The following is a 26,691-nucleotide window of genomic DNA, read 5'->3' as shown; positions in this document are numbered from 1 at the left end:
GGCCGTGTATAAATTTTACAGTTTCATTAAGGATTAATTATAAAATCTTTTACATTTTTATCGTTCTATCTCGGATTAATTAATACTTTGCGCAAGAGAAAAAATGCGTTAATTTTAAATAATTAAATAATTTTAAATAATTTTAGCTGTTTCTTGTTAAATTTAATTGCCTTTCTCAATAATATTCTTATTATTAATAATTATATATTTTAATAATAATCTAGAAAAAAATAAAATGCTAAAATATAACATGCAATGACAATTAAAGTATACAAATACGAAGAACACACAAAACAAGTATAGAAAAATTGAGTGCGAATAAAATGATCTAAATAACAATGAGAAGCTTCTTCAAAAATTCATAACGATAACCGACAAGGCTGACGACGATAACCGATCATCGGTAATTTTGATGAGATGCGAACGCGTCACGTAAGAGAGAGGACGGACGATGCGAACAAAGAAGCGCCGAAGGAATGCAAATAAACTGCAGAAGCCGTTAAAGAAAGGCGAGAAGCCCGGAAATAGCATTTCGTTATACTGTGCCCCGAGTATAATATTATATTTCTACATCGAAACTAGTAGCGTCGACAGTAGCAATTTCGCGCGCTCTGCTCTCTTCATCGTCCGTCGTGCATTCTTTATCGTTCGGAACGCAGAAACGTTCGCACCCCAGCAAGAATTGTGTACCCGGCAGTTTACAATTAAGAAAAGTACAGTTATGCCAGAAAGTTACACATTGCGTTGCGTCGCGACTCTGCGAGAGACGTGCAGAAAGTCAACGATTTGATTTTCCCTCAGTTAAGAAACTTTCACTCTTTCCTGCATTCACCTCTATGGGAGCGTCGCTTTATTTATATATACCGCGCGATCCATCTTCGAGGACTCTTCGCCAATTTTCAAGACACAGGTCGATCCGAAAGACAGACAACGTGAGATGCGGTCGTACGCCATATGGGCATAATCGTTGTCGATCCTCCGGAGACAGTTTCAGTTAGGCCCCTGCTCTCGGTTCGAAATGCAATCCGTCAGGGAAGAACGTGACCAGCATACCTTTTATGTGAATTTCATTAGCGAAGCAATTCTGCATGCATCGAGCGGAAGAAGTTTTGATCTTCGACACGTTACAAAGCAAATCGAGACGCTCGGAATAAGAATTTTGCGATATCCCCTTTTCGTTTAAATCTATTTTTCCTTCTATTATCGTCGCGAAGGAAAGACTGACACTGAAGAATCGTCGCTTTTGGACCGGCGATAAATCTCGATCGAGAGCCAAGGGCTCTCCTTTAGACCGATCCCTTTTCATCGCACCCTCAGGATGTTGGCGGTCGAAACGGCTCGGCGAAAGGTATATAAGTTACGCATTTGCGAAACGGATCGCACGATATAATCCGCGCTCGTCATTAGAGCGAATAATATCGTCGATAGCGTAGAGGTCGACGCAGGACATCTATACTAGCGAGAACATCAGAAAAAGCAAACTCGACGTATTTTCGTAGTCGGTAATACTCGTAATACCCGCTTTATTAGCACGTATTCTCCTCTTTCTTCTCTTTTTCCACCTCTCTTTCGCGCCTATCCATCTCGGCCGATCGCGCTGAATTCGCTTTTCCATCAAGCCGCGAAAATCCGCAATTGCTGGGAGAAAAGCACTAACAAGTCTGGCCGTAGAGAGGAAGCTGATTGCGTAACCCTATTCAATATGGAGGGGGATCTTGTTTAAATGTCCTTCGAAGCGGATTCGACGCGATTTGTCGATAGGAAGGTAGAAAAGAAAGAGAAATTAAAATTATTTAATTTCTGCAAATTACGTAAATTTAGGAGGCCACGTCTGAGACGGAAATGAAAACGAGACGGATAAAGAATAAACGCGATCTTCATTAGCATTTATATGGGTGGATGAGCTATATGCGATGAATAAAAGCGCATGCGCACAGACGCTACGGGTAATTAACGCGACGAGAGGAAAACTCTTCTGCGAAAGCAAAAAGAAAATTTTAATTCGTAGCCGAGGACCGTCAAAAAAAATATACGAGTTAAATCGCGCGGTGAGATCCGTGCGGTTCGCCAAACACGGTGTTAATACGACGTTTTGAATTAACTACCGCTGGACGTGCCCAAAGCAGGCCATGTAATTAGCATTTTCTGCACAACGACGAAGCCGACTGGCCGGCACGGCGCGACGCGGCACGGCGTTGTCGCGTGCAAGCATGCCTACAGTTTTTTGAAATACCATTTGCCTGAATATTACAATGTAATTAGTGTGCGGCGGCGTGTTCTGTGCGGTCAAGCGCGTAATCAGAGAGCGGTTATGTCCGAACCCCCTTCCCCCTCCCTTCGCCCTGTACTATAATTGTTTTACATCGGTGGGTTGCTGGGCTGCCGAATAATCACAGATGCGAAATTCACCGTGAGATTCAACGACGTGGCAATACCGTAATTATAAATATTAACAGAAAACTTTAAATCGAAAAAAAAAATTCTCTACCGTCGACAATTATGAATATTACAGTTTTTAAAAAGTGCGATCCAATGCATTTTTCTCGTCAAATTTATGGATTTAGGAGAGCCCGGCTAATTTAATAATGAACGTACGCTCGTTTCAATTACGATTGTCAGTTTTTGCGCGTCGCGCGCTTATTCCTTACTCACCAGGCTATGACGTTTTCATTGTGAGACATTTGCATATCAGGTGTCAAGTCCGAGCGGAGTCGTTAAGTGGACGTGGTCGGGGAGCCGGAAAAAATGCAGCTGGTCTGAAAAATCGAGGCAAAGTTAAGAATGAGGGGTGAGGGAAGGGGAAATATATTCGGCATTTAAAACGAAGCACGAAGGGAGAAAGGGAATGGCTTTTGGTTCGGTTAAAAGGGTGAAACTTCGTGAAGGAGCTCGCTTGAATTTCGCACTCACGCCTGGCTGACGAAACGGAGAGGATGAGCGATTGAATATTCTACAGTGGAAGGTTGAAGAAGATGAGAAATTCACCCCTGGAGGGCGAGCAGCAGCAGCGAGGGAGAAAGAGAAAAGAGAGTCGGACCTTCGCTCGCGCCGATTGGCCCAGGCTCTCGCTCTCTCTATATTCGACCTTCGTCATCTGCATATCGAGATTTCCGTCTTGATATCACCGTCGCCCTTCACGGGTGTGCCGTCACGCTGCTGTGTGCGTGTGTACAGTCCTCTCGCGTAGAGATGTACGCGATAACGGTAAAATGTAGACGATCAGGCGCGCCGCGCCGAGGAGCGGGTTTAAACGACGATCTATTTCACATTCAGCGAGCTGTTTGTTTAACAAGAATCGGGTCGCGCGCGCCGGGAAAAACGCGAGAAACAAATCCTCCGCGATACCGATAATTAAGCGATTACAAAGTAGTTTTCAATTTAAAAGCACACGCGGCCGTTAAAAAAATATACCCTCTTTTATAAAGAGGGGAAAATTCGTTCGCGCGGAGAAATATGTGGGGAAGCTTTTACGGCGGGAATATATTCCTCGTCGAAGAATTATTTCTTCGCCGGGAAAGGCCACTGTGTGCATTATAGAGTTGAAAGTGGTTACATGTAAAAGATTGCTATCCGCTAAATGTAAATGGAGCCGCGGTAAACTGTGGAATCGATGCACTGCAAGGGGCACGACACGCTTCGAAATGTCTTTCTCGTGGATTCTAAGTCTCCCCGTAACGAGGGCGTAATCATACGCGTATTATGGGACGACTTGCCCGGAATGTCTGACAAGTTGCCGACATTTCCGCGATAACCGCGAGAACGGAACACCGCGAGTGAAGGCGACACTGATCTCTCCTTTCCAACAGCTCAGTTAGCTAAGCCGACAGAGATAAGGTATTTTCAGGGACCGTCAAGCGAGTGATTATAGTGCCTTAAAAAAATGATGTTGACGGAAATAGCGTACAAGACATAATTTATTAATAATCTACAGATATTAATAATCTGCAATCTTGCCAGTTGCACAGATATCGTGGAAACATGCAAAAATTTTAATATACACAATGGAAAAAAAGATATTAAAAAATAACACAATAAAAAATTAAAACATCAAGAAATAAATAATTCATTAATTTCAATAACAATTAACGTTACATTCATATTACAGCGATTCGATATACAAGATTATCAGAGATTTTAAATATTGTAACATTTCGGAAGCACAATGTAAAAATGATAATTCTTATCGATGAATTCAAATCATTTAAATAAAAAAATTGATGCATAATTTCAAAAATTAATAACAATATTTAATTTTTTATATCAGTAAAAGCGTGATCTAACAAATCGAAAATTTCTATTAAAGTACAATACACCAATAGTTTTTCGTTAATCCATTAGTTAAATCTTTTATTTTGTCAATGAACTTTACAAATTGCTGAAACTTTTTCGAAACTCAAATTCAGATCAATGTAGATACGATTGGATAAGTAAGAGATTAATAGATTATCCGTTTGAAAAATTTTCAGGCTGTATGTATGTATGTATGTATGTATAGACAGAGAGGCAGGATTTATAATCAGAAGGAGAAAAGGAATATCCCCCCTCGGATGACGCGAGATAGTCTCGAAAATTAAACGGAATGCTCGAGTAAGTAATTAAATATGTCGCGAGGAAAGGGGGAAAAGATGAGGAAAAGGAAGGAAAGATCCTCGAAGGAGAGAACTTCCCTTTCTCGTCTTTCTCTTTCTAGGGGGCTAGGATGCGTGGCTCGTTTCTCTATCGATCCTCCGAGAGAGGGGGCACACGCACACGTGTGCCGGCCGTAGAGTAGATTCTCCCCGGAATTCAGACGGGGTAAGGGAGCTAAATCCGACTTCGAAACGACACACCTCCAAGGCGAGGATTAAAGAAGCTGACGTCATGTTGGCAAGGACGAATCCGATCTCCGAGACGTCTCGAAAATTATCTCGGGAGTACATCCGTCTGGTCGGCACTTGGATTCACGTCGGCGGCGAAGAGGGACGTTACATATCGGGGAGACGTCACGACATTTTATATATATCGATACATGTCCCGCGTGCGTCCGCGCGATATGACGCGCGTCTTTTGGCATCTTGGTATGACTCTTTTGAAGATTCTCTGCTTCCTCGCGATTGGCCGTGGGAAAGGATCGACGTATAGCGAAAGGACGGCGCTCCGCGCCATGAGAAATCGATTATTCCTTTTACTACTTTCGACACTGTTATACACTTTGGGGAAGCAGTTAACGTGCGATGAAAAAATATGCTAATAGTGAATACCGGAATATCGCGTTATTTGAAATATTGTGCTGCGCGAGAGACCGGACGCGGCGCGCTCTATAGCGGTGCCATTAATTCCGGGGAATAATTAATGTCGATCGGAACGTATACAGCGCCGGGTAATTCTTGGCGCGCTGTAGCTGTTTCGATTTTTAATCAACAGCCAAGGCGATTAACGGCGGAGGGCGCGAGGCGCGACCGTTGTTTTACGCGGATAAAATTTCGCGTTACGTCGTGCTGAGCCGAGAGTGAATTTCCGATGGGGTGCATTAATATGCAAATTATTATCTCATTAAGGGCGTACACGCTTCCTGCCATCGTATCTCCGTATCGAATTAGCTAATTAGCCACGCTAGTCGGGATGAAAAGTCAACGGTCGTTATCCGATGAACGATCGGTTAATTCGGTTTACGCCAACTGGGTACTCGAGTGATGCCGTCATTACTCGTTAGCGTTATTACCTGGATGCATACAAATAATCGTAACAGCACGCGTTACCGTGGGATTACTGTGGGTGGGCGGCAACAACTGGAGAGTGGTCGAAGCGTCGCCAGAGTTAAAGCCGGTTCCGCTATCCGTGCATTACGTACGTACTTCGTATAAACGAGATCGGACGCGCAAGAGTCACGGCGATGAACACGCATCTCGTTTTGCGCGAGGACGCTTCCGCAGCGGTGGTAAGCGACCGAATGGGCGAGAATGTAGATCAGCCCTGATCTAGGAGAGAGAGAGAGAGAGAGAGAGAGAGAGAGAGAGGGAGAGAGAGAACCGGGGGCTAACTTGGTTTCCATGGGAACGACAAGCCTCACCTGGAAGGTAATTTCGCGGTGTATCGCGCCGGAGAATCGAGACATCGATCTTTAACCCTGCGCCGACCCTGCCGCCCGTCTGCGGCCGTTGCTGCCTGCGTTTGAATGGTATATACGGCGCGCGCCGGGGCCATTCAGTATTTCCCGCACTCGGGAACACGCGTCCTCGCCCGTGCAACCACCCCTACCGCGCGCAAATGCCATTCGGAGTACGCCCGGGGACCTAGATTACTCCCCAGGTTTCATCCGTGAGTACGGGGGCTTCGCGGAGGGCGAGGAAGAAGAACGATAAACGTCCCGTTATTTCCCGATAGCCGAATACCGCTCTCGATCTTTCGTCGATTGGCCGCGTGTTTTCTACTCACGGGGGGGAATCCGATTTCACGGTGTCACTTCGACCGTGATACTGGCGCGTGGTTTACGTCGGAAGATCGATGCCGCCGTCAATTTCGAGAATGAAATAACGCCCGGCAACTGCCAGCGTGCGTGTCTATTTTCGAAGTTTCTCGTCGCGTTAGACGAAACCAGCTCGTTTTGCAACCGGATACGATCCGAAATAATTCTCGATTTTATTAATATAATACTTCTCTAAAAATGGAACACAAATTAGTTTGATAAAAATTATATGAGAGCGCAAAATCTATCATTTTATCTCACGCGAAGACTTTTCGCGATAAATCACTCTCAATTTTAATCGTTAAAAGATGATGCTGATGAAGCAGGTATTATACTTTCGGAGCGAGATAATAGATTTTCAAGATCGATTTAATTGCACAACTCGGAAGTAACGTCCCGACGTTTGCCGCTCTTTAATCGGGAAATATTATTTATGGTTCCCCACTTTATCGTCCTCCAGCAAGGCGTTAGTCCGTGAAAACTAACTTTAAGTTATATTACGGTCCAATCCGCAAAGTTTCATTCCGGTTTCTCCTTCGTTTCCACTGTTCCGGAATTTCGAGAGGCGATTGTTCTGCAAAGTGTGGAGCCGAAGGGCTAGCGCGGAATCGCTCGTCGAGAAAAGCTAAATTAGGGATGCGGCTCGACAATCTCGGGCAAAGGTAATTAAAAATGCCGATAAGATTGTTCGCTGGTCCCTCCGCCGCGCGAGATAATCCCGAGAGATAGATGTTATCAACAATCAATCTTTGGATTGTTATATTAACCCTTAAACCGATATGAGATTAGGCACGTAGTTATCACAATTTATGGGATGCGTCAAAATGATTTTTATTCAAATAAAAAGTATAAAAACTTTTTATTTGCATAAAAAAAGTATGGCTGTATTGAATTGCTCGTCTCCTCTTCGTCTTTGAAGTTTTTCCCCTTTATTTTGAATAGGACAGAAGGAATGGGAAACGCGCACAACGTGAGCATCAAAGAACTGAGAAGGGCATTTCGACGGAAGGAAAAAATGAGATTATTATCGCGTATGATATTTCAGCCAATATCACTTTGCGTACATGCGTCTCGTTATTCGCGGGATGACATTTACGAATGCTGAGGGCAAGCCGTGCTTTTGTACCTTCGCGCTTTAAAAAAGCATACAGTGGTTATGTACGCGAAATTGCAATTATGATTCTGCACGCCGGAAAAGCACGTCACTTTCAGTTACTTTTCCATCAATCGTGTCTTCTAGAGCGTGCTCGCTATTTCTCTCTCCTCTATACGTATATATATGTATATATGTATATATGTATATGTATCACTTGCTTTTTCTCTTTTCTACGTTTTCCCTCCCCACGCTTTTTCTTTGTTCTCTGTTTCGATTATCAAAACTGACCGAGATATCATCAAATGAAGATGAGAACAAAAGCTGCGATGGGATGGGGTTTGCATTTTCGGCCAGTAAATTTTAGATCAATTGAAAATATTAAGTGCCCCCAGCCATTTAGCATTCGAGTACTCTTTCAAAAGTAAATTTGGCTCTCTCGTCTTTTCTCTCTCTCTCTCTTTTTTCTGTTTGTTCGTACCGACTTCTCAATGCTTCCGAAACAATATGAATAATAGGAAAAAAGAGTAAGAATAAAAGAGGAAGAGAGAGAGAGGGGGGGGGAGATATAAAGTATGAGACAACCAAAGTTGCAACAAAGTGACGAACGCGAAGAGAGGGAACGGAAAATTAGACAGACGACGAGTGTTTACTCAGTCGCCAGTCCGAAGCCGCTGGAGCTCTGTTCTAAAAATGAAAAGGAAGAAAGAAAGAAACATACGAACGAATGAGATGAACGCTCGTCTATTTGCGCTGTGAAAATCGTGCGACGTCCGAACATAAGTTTTACTTCCGTGAGTGCTGAAAAAATGATTCGGTACGTAACTCGACGCTGCACGTTGCAATTTTTCAGTGAAACTCTCAAGGCGTATTTTAACGGACGTCGTTTGTCAACGTTGACATAATCTGATATTACCATTTTTTCCTAGTGAATTTTGCAGAATGATATGAAAGAAACTTTCGTTTCAAATGGCACTGATAAGCGTCGCCAGTCGTGATGTATTACTGATAAGTATGACAGTGACATACTTACAAGTGCGAATGGAAGTGCTAGTAAAAATTAACATACAAATTGGTTCGTTTTTTTTTTAAGAATGAAACAGCTAGTATATAAGTTGCGTATAAATAATGCAATTTCACAAATATAAAAAAAATTAAAATATAATAATTACAACTAAGGAACGTTTGAATCATTGTGTCGGTTTCCGCGAATTCAATTCATGACGCGAGAGTGCATTAAAACTTTACGTAGAATTTTCTAAACCTTCCTCGTGCATTCTCGCAATATAATTCCATAAAAAAATGTCCCAATATAAAATCGTTCATCTCGCTGCAGCTTCCGATACGACATTAAGCCGGCAAAAATGATGATATGAGCGGGAAATGTAACGGCAATGAATTCAATGGAGCCGCGAGTTCTTGCGTCGAGCCGAGTTAACGCAAAAAAGGACGACGCTACTCGGGTCGATTCGAGTGTGCTCGACCGTGAGGAATTTCAATGCAGTTGCAACTGCAACAGCCGGTCAATGCTTCGGCGAGGTGCGCGCCGCGGCTGACTTATAGCGACCGTTTCTACTGCATTCGCTCGCCGAAATATCTTTACCCGTCGGATACATTTCAGTCGGATACTCAGAATGCTCAAGTTACACCGATAGTTGAGTTAATCCTTGCCTTTGTTCGCCGTTGTAACTTTGCACACCGAAGTTGAATATATATATATATATATATACGCCAGGTGTATGCTCCGTAAAGTAAGACGCCTCCCGAATGCGGACGCTTAGATGCGATTCTCGTGCGAGCGACCAGATGCATTTAGAGATTTACATTCACAGATTCGCGATCCGTGGAATCTGCCGGCTGGCGATTCTCTGATATGGCATAATTTGTCGCGCATGTCGCGCTGTGAGAAGAGAGCACTCCGCGTCGCTTTGAGAGCTCCTTCGGTCGCGATATTTCTAAACGCTGTCTACGACAATGCTAAAAGTAACCGGTGATCTTTTCGCGCGGTCCGACATAATTTTACGCTCAAGCTATCAATTTCTTATCAAACAGATCAAGCACGTTGTTTAATACTAAAGGAAAAGATAAAATTTTAGACATATATCTGTTTATAATTAACGTCTGATCGCGAACTCGAATTTTTCGAGCGAACGGCAGAATTTCATCCGACGCGATGCGACGCGACGCGACGCGACGTCGCTTTTAGATATCGCGAGAAACTTTCGTCGCACGCACAGAAGAGGAGAGGTTCTCCCAAAATTTTCGTCGTACAGTTCTCATGCTATTCTGATCCCGCCTAAGTGGGCCACGCGAATCGCCACGGCCATAGTTAGCCCGCCTGTGGCCGCTTTGGTAGCTCGTTGTTTTCAATTAGCGTGCTTAAGGCTCTTCAACACAAAGTCACTTAAAGTTTAAATAGCATCTGGGAGCCGCTATACGGTAGGGTGGAAGTATGCAAACGAGTCTGCCGCACGGCAGGAAACTTGGAACGTTTCGATAGTTGTCTAACGCGTGTGAAATTGAATCACCTCTTATTGAAATTTATTCTTTCAATTTAAATATGATATCTGAGAGACGGTGGATGTTAAAAAAATATTACATCGTGTATATGTGCATCTATCAAAAAATAATATCGCATGTGAACGCGTATGTGTTATCTCCATGCTATCAAGAAGACCCTCTCTTCAGTCTCCAATTCCACTGAGATGCACCAGGATAAGCTAAGAACTTCGAGAGTTTTATCCATACTGCAAGCTGCAGCGAGGTGCATGCATGCAACCCAATTTTTTTCTAAGAATCACGTTGGCTTGAAATCCCGGAGGAATTTTGTGAGCGAACATATATTACTGCAGTGAACCTAAGCAGCACACATTGCCACTTCGTGGATAGCAAGATACTTTGCAATTAGTTTGACAGTTTGACAAAGTGCACATTTTGTGTCGCAGGGGCTCGTAAATCTGCTGCAATACATTGTGGTAAGAATAGATGAGTATTATTAGTGGTGCCCAAGCACGTGACGACGAATGTGATCTGAGTTATTAATATCCAGCTACCAGATCCGCTTAATCGCTACTCGCGGAGATAAACACCGTTCGGAGCCACGTTTTAATGAATAATAAATACGTATCGATCGGCGGCGACGGATTTAACTGCGAATCGTTGCAGTAGAGATACTCCGCGATACTTTTACACCAGTCCGCGACACGCCGTTCAATTATCTCTCGACTCCTTCCTGAGTGTTTCGAGTGGACATCTTACAAGGATGAGTGCGACTTAAACTCTGTCTCACGATAACAATTTTCCATTCTGGGGATTTGTTGTTCTCAGTCTTCTCTCTTTCGACGATTTTATATTTTACGTCCATATTTCGAGAGAGCGCACTCGTCCGCGCTCTCTCATCTTTCACAATCAAATTGTTCATCTTTCGGCCGTATAGGAATACAGATTGCACCCGCGCGAGCTATCGAAGGCAATCCTTCGGGGAATCTCTGTTCTGTTTAAAAGAGTAGTCGTCCAGGGAAATGCGGGAATCCGCGGGCTTAGTTCCATCTCTGTACACGTACGACGTATTAAGATTCTACGTAAAATATATCTGCCAGTTCCCGGATCGTAATCCTCGCCTATAACATAAATAATTGATATCGCGAGCTCGAATAAAATCCTATGCATCTCTCTCAGTGTCCGGGGTGCAGGAATCCTAGGGAGCACACCCCGTTCTAACTAGCTGTTTGCGTGTCAAATGATTGAAGGAAAAAAGAATCGCGCTTTTCGCTCGGGTTCTCTACTCTTCTCGTCACGGGGAAACGAGATAGGCGTCAGATTATGACTCCCCGCAGAAATCGCTGACACGTAGCCGTGACGGGCGGTGGTGTCTTCGGGGATCAGGGGTTGCTTGACGGGGTTGAACGACAGTTGCCGGGGCGTGCCGGTTACCGGTGAGAAACCTCTTAAGCCTATACCTTTCATCTAACGCTAGTTATTAATTTTGCGAGCCCGGTCGACGTGCCAGACCCGCGGGTGCGGAACACGCGGGCCTTTAGTCAGCATTTCGAGAGACTCGGGCAATTAATCACGCGTCTGACCGCACTCAAACTCCCGCAGATATTATCCTTCGGTCGCCACCCCCCTCCCCCCTCCCCCCGCAGCCATTCGACATCTTCCGTCGCAGATATGGCACTTCATTACGCCGCGTGACGTATCCGATCGGCTACCGATCACGAGGGAATATCCGATTCGAGCAGATTTCGCAGAACTCGACTGACTAACGTCGCGCGCAATACCAAAGCCGTAAATCTCTCAACCGGTCCAGAAGCGTCCACCGATCGGTAGATTTATGGACTGATTTAGCGCGTATTCTCCGTACACAAGGATATCTATCTCTTTCCCGTCGCTGGCTCACCGCGACAATTCACAAAGTTAATATCGTTACGGCCGACGTCGGGAATAAAAGGGACGAGCGTGCCGGTGAAAGAAGTAAGAAAAAACGGAGTATTCTCAAGTCACGCCGTGAGCGGGCGTGCAGGAAGTCTTATTTACGCGCGAGTTTCGTCGCGGAGTTGCGTAAATTTTCGCGGCGTGACGTAAATGGAGAACGGCGGCGGCGAGATAAATTTCGTCGTAATTACGTCGAATAACTCGGGTAACGCCGGGTGTGCCGCGATAATCAATCCCGACATCAGGGGTCTATCCCACGCGATAATGGCGCGGCGACGAGCGACTCTTAACTTCGACGGTAATTCGAGCTGGTTGAAGTTTGGAACGTTCCTGGAACGATTTTTTTAAAAATGATTTCTCATTTCTAGCTTCGCACAGAATAACTCATAAGTGCCACAGACCCAATACAAAATATTTCGATCAAATACACGCGTCGGAAGGCACCCTTATGCTCGACAAAACTATTCTCTCGGTCACTTAAAAAATTCTAGCTACGCCGACGCGTGTATTTGATCGGAATTTTTTTTTCTTTATGTCAGGCACTAGAAGTAATATTGTGCAAAAGTAGAAATGGGACAAATCATTTTTGGCGTAGCTAGAATTTTTTAAGTGACCGTGAGGGTAGTTTATCGAGCATACCTTCCGACGCGTGCATTCAATAAGAACAATTTTTTTATTTTGCGTTTGGCACTTACAATTAGAAGTTACTTTGTGCAAAAGTAGAAATGGGACAAATTATTTTTGATGTAGCTAGAACTTTTTACATGATCGGAAGGGTGATTTATCGAGCATAAGGATACCCTCCGATGGGTGTATTTGATCGAAATATTTTGTATTGTATTTGTGACACTTATGAGTTACTCCGTGCGAAGCTAGAAATGGGACAAATCATTTAAAAAAAATCGCTACAAGAACGTTCCAAACTTCAATCAGCCACAATTTGTTGATCGTTGCTCCCTCGCGCTTAACGCCTTAACGTCGGCGTATAGTCGTCTATCCTCGCGCGCGGTAGCTTGAGGCGGCTTTATAACGAGATCTGCAATACGCGTGACAACATCCAACACTTCAGCCGATCGCTCGATTACAACGTACATAGAGGAAATTTGAAACGTTTCACCTCTGTACAAAGGAAACGATCTGGGGTATAAAGGAAATGTTGTTGGGTTTTGCAGAAGATCTAATCTTTCAAAGCAACACTTTAGAAAGTTTTCATAACTTTTTCATATACACCCCTTTTTATCTGTTCATCGACGGAAAAAAATTCCCTGACATTACCGTGGTAAAATTTTATGGACACACAACAGCAAGATTGAAATTTTTATTTGCTAAAAATAATTTTGCTAAATCTAAAAATTATCACCCTGTAGTTGACAAACGGATTTTTCTATCATCAATGAAATGTTGGTTATCGCAACGAAATATAATTGCAGAGAACAGATTTTCAGCAGTATAAATTACTGTATTAGTGAGACAAATGTTTCTAAATTCGGCAATATTTTCTATTTCGAGTTAAAAGTTCTAGCATCGAATAATTGGTTATTGCACTGAAATCGAATTTTCATCGAATATATACAAAAACAGCGACCGTTTTGATGCGATAGGCAAAGGTTCTATTTTTTTTTTGTTAACATATCTTTTTTAAAAATACGATATTGCCAAATTAAATAAAATCGTATTATTCTCTGTAATCTCTATATTCATTTGAAGCGTTACAATTGTTTACGGTGATACAACAATGAAATATTGGTTACAATGTAAATAAAGCAGCAGCAAAGGGCAATCGAAAGAACTCGAATATCTGCGGTTGGCGTTGGATTAATGGTGTGCTCCCGGCATCACATTTCCGGCTCTTAAATTACGTCACGCTAAGTTCCGCACAATGCCTAATCCAGAAGAGTATCAGCGTCCGGATAAGAAAGAACGATCCGTCTGTCGGCTGCGAGTACCTATATACCCACGACATTGACATCGAAAGAACTAACGGACTAATGGGCATGAAGGTGCAACGAGGAAGCTCACAACGCCGAGGAAACGAGAGGGAAAAAGTTCCTCGAAAATCTCCATTATCGCGTGCAAAGTGCGCCGCGAGAGAAAGAAATTAATCACTGCCGAACGTCGGCCTCGTTTCGACGCGAAAAATATTATTCACGAAATGCGCCATTTCGCGAGGAATTCTCGCGTAGAAATTCTCGCGGAGACACATTACTTTCGGATATCCTGTGTTCACTTTTTTGAGAAAAATATATAAGCTTTATCTATAAACTAAATGAATGCTTAAAAAAAAATCAGTTTTAAAATAATGTCCTCCCGTGTCAGTGCGTATTTAATTTGCCTTTTCAAGTTACACATTTTAGAAATTAGAATAGAAATTTATGGTTCTTTAAATTACGAAATGTGTAAATGTAAAGAATATTAGGATTCTGAATTGCAAACTTTCAGAGAAGATTATATCTTCTCATTGATCATGTCTTTTATTTTTGGTCACCGCGAATTATTATGAATCGTATGTCTCTCGTAAAATTAGCGCGGAGCAGAAATTTCAGAGTTAATTCAGCGCGGAGATGCGAGCGAGTTGGAGCTTTATCTTTTTGGCAACGTTCTCGAAGATTTGAACGACAAAATCTGTCGGTGCTTCCACGATTACGACAGCAAATTAATTTCAGACACGAAAATTACGAACGCTCAAGCACCACGCGTGTACCGCGGCGAACTCGGAGAATTCCGTGAGCGGTAAAGCTTCGATGCATCGCATTCCATGCGGAAATCCGAGAATCCGCAGCATCACTGGCATTGTATCGCGTGTCCCTTTTTTCCCTACATCGCGGTCTCTTTTTCTCCTCCTCTTCTTTTTGATTCTCGCGCTACTTTTGATTCTCGATCGTCTCTTTACTTTTCGAGCAGCACGATGAGAGTGGATAGAATGCATGGCGAGACAAAGAGCGGAAGAATGAGATCTTGCATACGAACACACACGAGTATTCATCTCTCTGAAACTGTTCCAGCTTTCTTCAGCTTCTTTTTCTTTTCCTCCTATCCTCTCTCTCACATTTGAACCGATGGCGAAATTACATAATTGACTTAAGGATATTTAATTATCCAACCTCTTCCGTCAAGATAAAACAAAACTGGAAAATTAATCTCGGAATACGCAAATGAATGCTTTATGAAGTTAATTCTGAAATAATGGCTTCCCAGCGTGTATTTAATTTGCGTCTTCGAGTCTACATTTTCAAAAATAGAATAAAGATTTATGGTAAGATAAACGCTTGCCGTAAACCCGTGTGCTCGACCGGTGTAAGCGTTATTTATTACGCGGGGAGGAAATATCCGCCGTGTCGATCCGAGCGCGCCTCGCCCATATTCGTCTTCGATTAATTAATGCGCTGCAGTAGACTGGCGGCAGTACCTGCTCGCCTAACACTTTCTGATTGAAACACGCCGGAAACTTTCAGGACGCTGCGTCAATGCGGCGGTAGCGCCTTGCAACATTTATTTCGTGGCGTGATAAGCCACCTGCAACCTCGCACTTATACAATAAGCTGCGAATTTCATCGCGAAAAGTAGGACAATTAGGACGTAACTTCAGCAATCTCGACGTGGCAGTTCGACATGGAGGATGTTGCACCTGCTCTTCGCGCGAGAAATGCTTTTTCACTCAGGGTGAGAAGATGAGAATGTTAAGGAAACGTGAGAAAAAAAAATAAAATGACACTTTCGTCGAAAACTTTCAAGTTCCGCGAGTTCTAAGATCTGCTCCGGGAGACGTACGAAGAGAGGGTGAGGGTAGGATTAAGTTGAAAGGTCTCCAAAAGGTCTCCAAATATCGCATTGTGCTTTCTCTCGTTCACGATTTTTTTCTGCCAATTCCCCATCTCTCCCCAATCTGTATTTCGTATCTCTTCACGAAATTTTTAGGTTCGTTTTAGTCGACGGCGGTCGAATTTAGACGACTAGAAAGAACCGACGGGAAGAAAGGCAGGGAGAGAGAAGAACCTCTACAGGAGACACACGATTCCCAGCCTCTCTTGGCGGAGAGCCATGCTTCGGAATCGAAAGGAATTTCATCTTCCCGCGATCGTACTCATCGCGCTTTCGAGTGCCAGCAGAAGTCAAACATCGTAAATATATACAGGGTGGGTCACGGTGGAGTCACAAACGAGAAAAGGCCGTCGTCGTAAAGCGCGTCCGTAAACATCGTATTACATCACGTGTTTTAGGCTAACGCCGAAACACCGGTGTCATCGCTTTTTTTTTTCGGATGGATGAAATAACATTAGGTCGTACAGACGTAAGTTAATTTCGGTAATTCGAGGGAAAGTCAAACTCGTTAACGAAAGAAAAGGTATAAAATTAAATTAAATTCACGAAAGGGAACGTTTTTCATGGAGCGTATATACGTCAGCATTGTTGTTCGACGTCTAGAAAACGGAACTGATTGTATCCGCAAGCCATATGTTGAAAACGTAATAACCGGTTTTAATTGCCGCGTGGCCGAACGCAGGATATTTATTGTTACAATCTGCCGCTCTTACGGTAGTAGGGCGTGCGCAACAAAAAAAAATAATAATAAAAAAAAAGAGACCGGAGTCAAAACCGAGTGGCAGTCATGAATACTTTATGGGCGTGTTCCGCCCTGCGATGCAAAATATTTGTTTGCCTCCATGCATGCCACGTGTCGAAATTTATACACGCGTACATTATCAACGACTGTGCATTATCGACGAATTTGTTAAAATGCATTCAACACTGATTTCAACGGTGCCGAAAGTGCATAGTGTTCTTTCACAATAATTTCATTCGATAAAAATCTTCCATTTTTATGGGCTAGTTAGTTCGTAAAAGAAACTTTAATGTTTCACGTTTTGCGGTATGAAGAAACTTCATCGCAAATTTATTCGCGAGTATGAAATATCTAGATAGTGTTGGTTCTAAACAGAAGTTACGTAACAATATCCGCTGACTAGTAAAATAAAACGAGCTCGTTCAACGGAAGTGAACATATACTCGCGTTAAATTTCATGTATATCCGACACTCATATAATATTTATAGGCGTAAATGTGCCGTGAAATGCAATTCAATTAACTCTTCTGCTGGATAATTCAAAATTCCTAAAAAAAAGGCACGCGGCAAGAAGAAGTACGGCAACGTCGACCAACAGAGAAAAAAAAATCGCTCATGCATTGGTAAACGGGCATTCGCCGTGTATTATCGTTTTCGCGGAGAATATTGCCGGGACGATGGAAGTTTATTGCAATTAATCGCGATTGTTGCCAGGACGGTAATTAATTGATACCGCGTGAGAGACGCCGATCCGTGCGGGCGCGGCGGAAATTCTCCTCTTTTTTTTATCGTTCGAACAGAAAAATATTTTTTCCAGTCGCCTCTTTACCAACCAACCCCGCCAACCAATCCCGTCAGCGCCGACCCGTCGGGCACAATGCGGTCCCATTTACGGGAATAAAATACCGCCGCGTATTTCTCTCTCCCTCGTCTACCGCGGAATCGTCCACGCGGAAGGTGGCCGATAAGCGACGCAACACGTGCGTTCGCGCTGGGATAACCGACACAATGCCGTTTGAGTTATAATAGGCACTACGCGGCAAATGTACCGCGGCAAATGGATTACCCGGCGCGGCGTGTTGGCGCTGACGTTTATTCGCAGAAATTCGCCGCGCAACAAAATCGACGCAAATTTTAACGGGGCATCGAGAGCAAAAGCCCTGAAAAGAGAGGCTATAAGCGCGACAAGCGTATTGCCTAGATTGCTCGTGACTTCGCCGCGCTCGTGAAAATTAAATTTGCATCCTCAGACCGGGGAGTCCGGAGCTCCAGATGCGCACTCGGGGAGATCCGTCGCCGTTGCACCTGTCAATTCTGTAAATAACTGCGCCCGCTCGCGAAATGTATCGCGCGCTCCGATATCGCGTTTTTGGCATCCCTCGATCACTGTCAGTCCTTCCGAGTCTTGATGTATCTTCCATTTGGGAAAACGCAAAAGTGAGCTCAGTTTTTCACTCGTTCCGCGTAATGCAGCTGTTTTATTTTTATTTAAGCACTTTCAAGACGGACGTAATAGGAAATTGTGCCAATCCGCTGGTCGCGTAAAATTTGGCTTGAGATTTCGCATGGCAGAAAAGCGAAACTGTATTACCGTTGACCTAACAGTTCGGCAACATACCGCGTCCAATTCATACGGAAACGCATAAAAGTTTCCGCAGCATTTTACAACCGGAAAGAATCGGCGGTCCGCCAGAGTGCCCATATATAACTATATATATTCGAAAATATGTCAATCTGATCGTCCTAAAGCTGTCAAACTCGCAATATGTAGCGTGCGACTTTAGTTTCTTATAAAATGATGCGCCTTAGAATTGAGTGTGGTTTGTTTTTAACAAATCGATTTAACAGAGATACATTCAAAATGTTTCAGCGTGTCTTACGTTAGATACTTATGGTGTTTAGCAATTAAAAGGTTTCTATATAAGAGAAGATATCTTTAGATGTATTTTTATCGTATAATTCGTTATTAAGAATTACATAACTCGATTTTGCAAACATATTAAAAGAGTTTGGAAGAAAGTATATAAAGCTTTCTTAATGTTATAAATCATAACGGGATTTTTGCGTGGGCAAATTGGAAAAGAGAGGAAATCGATTCTCCGCAAATCTCTTCGGAGGTAGAAGCGATCTCTCGAAAGTTGTCTTTCCACGGCCGAGAGAAGGTGAGTCACCATCAGGAGACAGGAATTAAGAAATAAAAGACACGAGACTCGAGTTATCTGTCAGGATCAAGCCGGGAAGGATCATTTTGCGAAGGAGGATAAAAAGAGAGAGAGAGAGAAAGAGAGGGAGGGAGAGAGCCGGGAAACGAGCAGCGCAAAGTTTCTGAGAAAGGATCGAACTCTCGACTCGCGAGAGGATAAAACTTGGGACGACGCGACGCGCGATCCACGCCGGCGAGCCACGTCGGCGGTACATCGAAAATGTGAAACACTGAAATTGCAACGGGACAGCGCGGGGTGAGAAGATATCTGTGCAGAAGCTGCGCGCCGAGATATCACGTGGGATTCACGACGGGAGTTAAAGCCGAATTCCTGCAGAGTGGCCGAGTAAGGGATTAAGTTATACGGAAACGGAGACGGGAACGCCACGCCGATTTTCTTGCGCGGCTTTTCGCGACGATGGCGAATTTTGAGATACAATTAAGGGCAAGGAACGCGGATGATGGAAATAATACGATTGTTTCATCTCTTCTTCTTGCACGGAAAATGGAGCCGAGAATAATTACGTCGAATAATTCTAAATATGTGATTTAATTAGCTTTTCCTTCACGATAACGATCACATATCCTTCGAACGCACCGTCGCCGGATTTAAACTTCGCGCTTAATTAATACGCTATAATTAAAGAGATCTAATCTACCGACGATTTATCGCAGGATATGCATCATATGCTTCAGAATGCGCAATCTTAAGGACCAGCCGCCATATTAGACCTGAATATTTAATTGGCTGCTAGCAGATTCCATCAAAAATTTACATAAAATTTGCTCGTAAAATTAAACCTTATCGGCGACGTGGAATTTATGGTTTATACCTCCGTATCTCAGTATAATAACTTATCCTTTAAGCGGCACTGTCGCGGTATAATGCTCCATATTATGGACGTCGTATAATCAAATAATTAATAGCTGTTCCATTGTTGTAGATCGATGAAAAATTCTCATTCGCGTTCAATCATTATCCAAAGGGACTTAAAGCACGTCCTCTCGCGTAGTAACTTACGATAAAATAAAGTCGTGAGTTTAACGTCGAACTTTCAGATCGGCCCCCGTAACTTGGATGGAGGATATTATACGCGCGCTGGGGAAGATCGATTCGCAAGCGCGGCTGCACGCTGTGCATGCCGCATACTGCATGACGGGATATTCCCCGGATTTGTAGTCGTCGAACAGATCGGGTCCGGGCCGCGAGATTAACCGTCTTGGTAACGAGCCAGGTCGCCTTCTCGCTTTATTTCTGTGTCGCGCGTAAAGACGCGACCGCGTTGACGGTTACGCGCGTTCCCGCGGACTTTTTGTCGGCTTCCCTGACACGAATAACAATCCCGAGATTAGCGTATAGCGCGCTAAAAACCCTGTGAGCCCAATTTTCTTGTGCACCGACCGCGGTGACCGTGTATATACGCGCGGATTATATTCCGAGCGCTATTTAATTTTCTAATATTGCACATGAGTGCACATTAGTCCATCCATCTTTCCCCCTTTCTCTAATTCAAGCAGTTCCACGAATACGGATTAGAGAATGTCTGAATATTCGAGTACCCCTGGACAGCATCAGCGAGTATTCTCGGGCGAGTGTTAGATAGGCCTTGACACGGACGTTAAGCGTGTTCGCTCTCGAGCAAATCGATCGATTGCGTTCGGGCGTGGATACAACAGGTAGTTTCATGAGACAATAACGCGATTACGCCGTGAATCCGCGGCGCGATCAGTCTTCCCCGTGGATCGCTGCCGAAAGACAACGCATACAGAAGAAGCCCGTATGTCTCCGTCGGCGCAAATGGAACCAACATGGGTGTCAAGTAGAATCCCACAATTACCGTTTAATTAATGTGTTTCGCGTTTCGAGAAGGAAGTACACCAGGGAAATTCGAGACAGTATTTTCAAGGAGAATTTAGACACCGTAATCGGTCCTGGGTACCAATTAGAGTGCTTGAAATTTTTTTGCAGCGGAACTTTTACCTCGTTCGCGACAATTAGTTTGGATCTGTTACAGTTAAGTAACTATTTGTCCCCTGGATTCGACCGCGCACGATAAATCTCTTACTACGCAATCTCTTTCTAGATAATCGATTGTTAGATGAAGAAAAAAAGATGACCTCTTTTTCTACGTTTTTTTCCTCATCGATATTCAGTTCATTACGTTCATTTAGAATTACCATGTGTATTATTTTGACTTTAAAATTACTTGGCTCATTTTCATCGTCTATTTTTAGTTACAGTAACAGAAATTTAAAAATCATAACTGAGAAAAAAATATAAAAAATGAAAGGATATTGTGTGTGTTACGTCAACGACCAAGTCATCGTAATTAATAAGAAAAATCCATACTGCATTTCGCAATTGTTCAAATGCCTGATATGCAAAGTATGTTCTATCACGGTATAATTTGCCGTCACGTCGGGTTACAAGTCTGTATTTGCAGATATGTATATTTGAAAACTTCTCTCCTCTGGGGAAGATTTTAAACACCGACATAATTGCGTGAGTACTTATTGCAAGTTAACAGGCTTCGTTAATTCAAAGTGAGTTTCTCTTTAACGGAATTTTAATACGGAGCTTACTTATTATGAAACTTAATTCTATAGTTACACAAGATATTTAATATCGCAACAACCAAAAGTTGCGAGCAAAGTGGCGCTAAATTGAATTTCCGTTAAGCAAAAATAATTTTAACGTTCATCAGAAAGGCACGTCGTTTTGAACTTGATGCGAATAGTCAAAAGTAGAAAGCAAGCGTCCAGAAAACGCGCTGACGAACCATCATCAATCTATCCGCGCGACTCGCGGCAAAGTGTATTTTCCCCTTCGGCGCGAAGAGAAGGTAGAAAAACCGGTGAATCCGGAATCATCGGCGCCGAAGTGCAAGCTGGCTTCATTCCGGCGCATTCGTCATCGTTTTTCGCGCTGCCGACGTCCGATCGCGGTGCTCGCGATCTCCTTTCCAGCTCCAGGGACAGACAAATGGCTTTGTTTTCGTGCTGCGTTTCCGCGTAAGCGGACATTGATTACCGGCAGTTGAAAGAGTTAACTTCGCGCTTGGGGAATCGACATGCGCTTACGTGCATGCACCGCGCGCGTTTGCATCGCGATCCGGCGCGGCGGCGGCGTGAGTGCAACGTTATTTACGAGGCATCGGTTCCCACGAGGGGAGTAATACCGAGTCCTCTTTACTGAAGTTCCAGCCGGCATGAAGTTACGAGCGATCGAGGATACTCCATTCTCCACGCGATCTTGATCCGATAATAGGTTCTGACGCGAGAGCCTTTTAATGCGTCGATTTGCGACGAGAAACGGATGTTCTCCAAACGCGCTTTCACGGATGTGATACCGTAACATCACGTACTGCGCTCTGCGTAGTAATATTCGCGTCTGACATTTCTTTTGCAATTGAAATTATTCAAAACTCGTATTGAAAGAATAGATTAACATGAAGGCTTTAGTAAAAAAAAATCAGATTTTTAATTTTTTTTTTTTAGAAGAACCATACGCGTCAATTTATGTGTTAATTGCTAAAACAGGTGAGACAAGCAAATAAAATTCACAATTCCGTTAATGTGTTCTAACAAAAAAAAGAAAAAAAAAAGAATGAAGACCAGATGCAAATATGGCAAGCACTATCGTTCGTATTTCAGCTTTAAATTGCTGGAAACTAATGTTTCTAACGGCTAGGTGTAAACTATTACTACAGACATGTCAGATTTCTACCCGGATATTTACTCGCGGTTGCAAGAGCCTCGCGATACGAACTCGAGAACGGTATAATATCGGTTGCTCATGGCAGAGTGTGTACGTGTGATTCGCATTAAGCAAATGTGTACCTCCATGTAACTGCGAGAGCAATTCAAGCAAGGAAGATTGCTTTGAGAGAGAGAGAGAGTAGACTAAAGCCCTCTTAGAAACAAACGCCTCATTTGTTTCTCAAATTGTCTTTCTCGAAATTGTGAAATAAAGTGTATCGTCTCGAAATGGATCTCGGCGAGAGTTGCAAATTCGTTATGATGAAAGAAAAGAACGATGCTGCGCGGGCCAACGTATTCACTTCACAGTTATTTGTGCGTCTGCAGTTATATGTGCGTCTGCAACGTGCATCCAATACGCAGTAGCGAGCTTCAGACGGGTAGCGATACCGCGTTTGTAGATACACCATCGCATGCCAACCCGACACGTAATATACATACGTTGGTCCAATTCGCGTCGATATGCGTCTGTTGATTTAAGCAACACGCGTCTGCGCCATCGATAAACGATCCTGAAATTTCTGTCCAGAAACGATCTGTAGGGAACGTGGATGCCATTTATTGTTTCGTTGTCCGCACGTTGAAAGAATCGAATAGTAAACAACTGCATACGAATAAGAGTCCAAAGAAAAGTAAAATAATAACGATTTAAAAAAAAATTAATAAAGAAAAGAGCATTTTTAAGTGAAAGAAAGAGTTCAAATGAACATCTTTATGGTATGTGAACGTAAAAATGGAAAGAAAAATTGTAATAAAGTTACAAATTTAAGAGAAAGCTTTTAACCCCTTTCTGCCCCAAAGGATAAAATATATTAAGTGGCGAGTAAGGCTCATATCCCGCTCTCTATCCCGATATCTCAGCCTGGTTTTCCTTATGCTTATTTCACAATATCCTGTAGCGCTTGATAGCGTAGCTCCTGCTGGATACAATATACAATATACAATAATGTATTAAATTAGCAACACTCGCAATGTGCACTCGCAACATTTTATATAAATTGCATACGAAGGTAATATAATGAAATACCACCTTCATGGATTTTGCAACAACGTAATTACGGGGGATTTTCTCTACTCCCCCAGTAAATCGAAAATTTTCGCAAATATGAGTTACGTGATACACCGACGGGGCTTTAAACCGAGAAATAAATTGCGCAATTTTCAACCGCGCATTAATTTTGGAATCAAAGACCTGAAAAACGCACGCGTTGTTACATTATCAAGGCAGACGTTCGCTGCAAAAGCGCGCATAATGTTGTGCCGTTGGAATAATTAAAACGGCTAATTTTGCGTCGCAAAAAATTTAATGTGCGCAATAAATGGGTAAATGGTTGCTGAAGCCGCGCGCGATACTGCGGATTCGATAAACGCGTGTTGCATATGATAGCTATCTGTCAGCCGATAGTTACGGCTTGACGGCTTTTTGACTTCTCGGATAATCCACGAGCCTCGGGAGGAAAATTCTCGATATACCGACGTCGACGACGGTGGATGTAACATGGAAATGAAAACCAGGTGGCAACAGAGAGAAGACATCGGAAAGGTCGGCGCGGGTCGTATCGATCTTCGTAACACCCGATATTTTCTTCACGGCGGGCGCATCGTCTACGTCTTTCGTGAGAATGCAATAGACGAAGAGGAACGAAATTAAAAACAAAAAAATGCCGTCGAGCATCTGGAGAACTTTTTGCAAGACGGAGAAGCGCGCGCTTGCGCGTAATTGCTTCCGGCTCGGGGATAATGATCCTTATACTTCAAAGGGTAGTAAGAATAAGTCACGATGAATTTCATCCTTTCATCCTTAGAGAATACAATACAGATGTACGATCTGGAGGATACTGCAAAATTCGTCATACAGGATGTCGTTTGGCAGAGCTTGCCGCTATATCTGTCCTATTTTAGCAGGAAAAGATTCACGTTGCGGACGTATGAATGCGAAAAATATGGATGACAAAGAATCAATTCGGAATTTTTCGCATGCGATTACAACGAGTTATTGGAGCATACACATCAACAACTATCTGTCCGTCATCGATTACTTTCTGGCGGTGCGTCTATATATAATTATAACAAACTATACTCTTTAAGAGATCTCTTGTTTCTTTTTTTTTTGTGAAGGAAGGCGAACCGTATCTCGATGGCCAACTTTGCAATTTAATCTACCTATGATCCGTCGATCGATCAAATAAGGAGGACGGCACCGAGGCATCGTATGAAATATTTTACGAGCCAATTTGGCGCCACACAGCTCGTAAGCGAAGCAGCGATGCTTTTGCAAAAAGTTCGGGCAGAAGTGAGCTTAGCGAAATTGCGGATCCATTCGTGGCGCGAGCAGTGAGAATTCGATTACCCGGTGCGCGTTTCTTACGGGCTTTCTTGCGGAACGGAGATTTGGAATTGATTTACGATGCCGATATACAAGAGGCAGATCGAGTAAAACGACACGGGACAGAATCGGTCAGGCTGAACTGTTATCGCAGCAAAAATAAACTTGCGGTTGCGTCGCTGCGCGACTCAAGTTTCCTTTCCGTTATCTTAAATATTTTGCATCGCTACTATAGATTAAATGATTACTGATTCATCTATCTGTCTCTCTTGAGAGACGAAAAATAATCCCTTCTCTATTATCTCGGGGACACCGCATTAATTTATTACGCCGCATTACCTGCGGTAAAACGTACATGCACTTTTGACGCGACCACCGCCCTGTAATCGCTGCTTTTGGAAATTCCATTGCGACACAAGTCGCGTTCGGTTTTGGCCTTTCCGCCGCGCAGACAACCGCGGAAGGATTAATCCGGTTAGCTCGCGCGGGCCACGCTCGACTGTGACTGATGAATGAAATCCGGGGATGGAGATCCGGGGTGGTCGACCTTATTCTGCGTCAGCCCCGTCCTCCATGCAGCATTCGCGAATCCACTCGCGATCGCTCTCATGCACACTCCCCCCCCCCTCGCCCCCTCCTTCTCCTCCTCTTTCCCTCGCCTCCGCGACCTCTCGACTATCCCTCCGTCCTCTCGCCCCGCGGTGCCTTCCGCAGCGCAGCCATCTCCGCCGAGGGGGTATGTACCCACACAGTCTACCGCGCCACTGACGTAACCCTTCTGACGTCACACGTGGAGCTAACACGGCCCCTGCATCCCCCACGGACGAGGACAACGCTCCCTCACGCCGGAGCTCTCGCGCCCTTTTTTCTCGCTGCACTCTTGCGCTCTTACTGACGTATCGATGTTTGTCAACGAATGTTTGCGCTGAGAGGCAATAACGACGATTAACGAACCGTTTATTGCAACCCTCTCGGGGCCGGCCCCTGGTCGAGCGGCGATTTCATATTTAATTCAAGACGCATGATTAAACTATGACCTGTACAAGATGGCACAAATTCACGGCATGTATTCGACACATTAATTGTACAATCAAGGTCATAACGACGTAGGTATCGTAAAGTGACAGTTGATAAATTTTTTATCTCTACGCGCCTTTCGATGGCACATCGAAAGAAAATACAAGCGCGCATCCTTGATAAATGTATTTATCGAGAAGAGTTTAACCTTCATCCGTAATCGCCTCATAATGTCGTTCAAAGTTTTTGACAAGATAATTTCTCAGTCGCTGTCGTATTAAAATGATATTATGATAATCGCTCTCACACTTCATAACTCGAGACGCGGAGCGAGCTAAGGAATTCAAACTCAATGTAAAACCATTTTCGTCGCGCAAAACTCTGCGGTAAAGATTAACAGAGCTGTGTAATTTTACAGATGTATTTCCGTTTCTTCCGAATCTCCAGCGGCGCATTATTCCGCGTAACGACGGGAAAATAGGAGCGGAAAGATCGATCGGTCGCCCTCTCGATGCCATCCCTCCTCCGCCCTGTTTCTCCTTTGTATTTCTTTTACGCTCCATAAATTCGCGGTAGCCGAAATCGGTACTTCGTTATCGCGATCCCGTTTCAGTTACCGAACATACACCGTTGTAACTTTGTTGCACAAAAAAAAGCGCGCAATAACTGGGTTAGCCAAACTTTTCTTCCTCTGCCCCCCCCCCTCAACCTTCCCCCCCGCCGTACAAATCCCAACTTAAACGCTACAACTTTCGCGCGGAATTCGGAACGTTGACTAATCGTAGTGCGCGCGGATATTAAATTCCTACGGAAAAATTACGACGTCGAGCGTCGAAGCGATCGTCGATTGGCT

At 43.7% G+C, this 26,691-nt stretch overlaps 1 protein-coding gene across 1 annotated transcript in view; it reads left to right on the top strand.

The window, feature by feature from the left end:
- Nucleotides 1-26,691, top strand: part of LOC105448191 (inactive dipeptidyl peptidase 10) — a 65,913-nt gene that overhangs the window by 15,540 nt on the left and 23,682 nt on the right. The gene's annotated exons all lie outside the window — the stretch shown is intronic.

This window comes from Wasmannia auropunctata, unplaced genomic scaffold (assembly GCF_000956235.1).
Source record: "Wasmannia auropunctata unplaced genomic scaffold, wasmannia.A_1.0 LD336088.1, whole genome shotgun sequence".
NCBI lineage: Eukaryota > Metazoa > Arthropoda > Insecta > Hymenoptera > Formicidae > Wasmannia > Wasmannia auropunctata.
The sequence above is the reverse complement of the archived record's forward strand: the minus strand, read 5'-3'. Positions and strand labels throughout refer to the sequence as shown.